Source organism: Gekko japonicus, unplaced genomic scaffold (assembly GCF_001447785.1).
Source record: "Gekko japonicus isolate JY-2015 unplaced genomic scaffold, Gekko_japonicus_V1.1 scaffold1982, whole genome shotgun sequence".
NCBI lineage: Eukaryota > Metazoa > Chordata > Lepidosauria > Squamata > Gekkonidae > Gekko > Gekko japonicus.
The window spans coordinates 238,024-240,675 of record NW_015176035.1 but is presented as its reverse complement, the minus strand read 5'-3'; positions in this window follow the sequence as shown (position 1 = coordinate 240,675).

Here is a 2,652-nt window from a genome sequence, read left to right as displayed (position 1 = left end):
GAAGAAGAAGAAGAAGAAGAAGAAGAAGAAGAAGAAGAAGAAGAAGAGATTGGATTCATACCCCGCCCTTCCCTACCCAAAGGCGTCTCAGAGCGGCTCACAAACTCCTTTCCCTTCCCCTCCCCACAAAAGACACCCTGTGAGGTAGGCGGGGCTGAGAGAGCTCTCTTGAGCAATGTTCCCTCTAGGTTGTTGAGTCTTGTGAGCAAAAATTCTACTTTGTGAGCTACGGGCATTAAAGTTGTGAGCAACCATTTTAGCTACTGTATAAATTAGTTTGCTCTGGAGCCATCATTCCTGAGCTAAGACAGAAATCTGCGAGTTGGAGGCTAAAAAACTGTGAGCTAGCTCACACTAACTCAGCTTAGAGGGCACACTGCTCTTGAGGACTGCTCGTGAGAGAACAGCTCCCAGAGAACTGAGGCTTGTCCAAGGTCACACCAGCAGCTGCATGTGGAGGAGTGGAGAATCAAACGTGGCTCTCCCAGATTAGAATCTGCGCACTTAACCACTACACCAAACTGGCTCTCAGAGCGAGGCCTTTTCTCTTTCCTTCCTTCCGAAACTCCTGGTGCTTCTTTGGGGCCTTCTGCTTTCACTGCTGGGAAGATAATGATGGGAAGCCATTGGGGCGACTTTTTATTGCCCTGGTTAGTGCATTTTCCTGAAGCGCCAGAGATAAAAGTCTGTGGATGAGGTCTGTAAGGAGTCCCCCCCCCCCCCAATAACGGACAGACACGGCAAGCAAAAATTATTCCGATTGTTATGATTGCTAGGTGGATGCAGTGGAAGGGGGGGGGGGGGGGCCCCGAGTCCCCATAGTGGAATGACAGCCCCAGGGTGTAGCAGACGCCTGTATGCATTATATGCTGGGTTATTTTTTGCATCGTTTTCTAATTTTGTAATCCACTTTTTTATTGGACATGATCGAAGAGTTCCCTGCACTGCTTCCCAATCTTGTAACTCCTGCACTATGGTCTGTATCGTAGGGTATTTTTGGTGCGATATTGGTTGTATATCTTAAGCTGATTTTACTGGCTCCCTTTTATTCCTACTCTTTCTTTGTGCATCAGGTCAGGCAGGCTATGAATGAAATAAAAGCAAACAATGATGGAAGTGATCTGAGAGCACCCCGAGTTGCACATTTCCCCTTCCATAGTCCTCCCCCCCCCTGCACTGAGCGTATCCTATCATAGGCATTACCTGAGCACTCAATGAAAGGAAATTGGTAGATCAATGCCTCTATCAGAATAAGCAGGGTGCTTCAGATTTCAGTCTGAAGCCATCCACTCAAGGAAGAAGGCAGGCGCTAGAATGGGCTAGAAGGGCCAATATTCTCGATGCCTCTTGCTTTTAACAAAGGGGGGGGGAGGGTGCAAGACAAAGCTATGGCTGGGAGGAAGAAGCGCTCTGAGCTCTGTCTTGCAGCGGGATCTTCTCTCCTTCTCGAATTTTGTCCCCCTCGCTCTTATACCCCCCCCCAAGGGAGACCCAATCCTCTAGCCATTAGACCCTACTGCCGTAGAGCAGCCAAAGGCAGTTCACCACATCTGGGGAGTGGGGATGTGGGGTAAGGAAGCCCTCCCACAGAAGTCAAGCCTCACTCTAGCTGGCCTCGTAGTCGTGTGGAGTGAAGACGGGCTGTGCCCGGGCGAGGTGCAGAAAGTCCCAAGGCGCCACCCCCACCCCCCTTCTCCCAGCTGCCAGAGAGCACAAGGCCGCCCTTGCCCCACCCACCACACAGGTTCCCCCACCTCTCTGAGCCCCGGGGTGGTGGCCTTCCAGTCGTAGGGGCAAATAACGCCTCTAGCTGTATGAATTGGAACTGGAATTTGGGTGACATTGGTGGTTTAAGTTGCAATGTGAACCTTAAGCAGGGGTCATATCCTGCCGGAGCGCACAGGAGCAGAGCTCCGGCAGGAAAGAGCCCAGGGGGCGGGCACATGCAACAAGCCCCACCCCCTGCTCCCAGCAGCCCTCAGTCAGAGCAAGAAGCAGCCAGGTAAGTTGCAGAGCCCCCTGGTCCAAAACAGTCCAGCGGCACCTTTGAGCCCAAGTTTTATTCAGGTACAAGCTCTCCCTCCTCTGTGAGGACAGATCTGCACGTTCCCCCCCCCCCCCAATAGCTAGCAATCCAAAACAGTCCCGTGGAGCCTGAGCGGTGGGTGTTGCCTTCTGACACACTTCCGGTGACATCAGTGGGTGTGGCATATGTAAATAAGTTATGCTAATGAGTTATGCTAATGAGCTCCTGCACCTCTTTTTCTACGAAATGACCCCTGACCTTAAGGGAGTTATGGGATGGTTGTGAATGGTTGTGTGAGTGTATATGAGTATGGTTGTAGATCACCGAATGATTGCATCTTAATTTCGTTGTACTATGTACAACGACAATAAAGTATAATATTATTATTAGCGTCTGATGGCTGATGCCGAAGGAGTCCCAGAGCGGCTCACAATCTCCTCTCCCTTCCCCTCCCCACCACAGACACCCTGTGAGGCAGGCGGGGCCGAGAGAGCTTTGAGAACCCCCAGAACAGCTCTGACAGAACTTGTGAGTGGCCCAAGGTCACCCAGCAGCTGCAAGCGGAGGAGTCGGACGGGGAATCGCCACTCCAGAGGATGAGTGTCCGCGGACTTCACCAGACACCA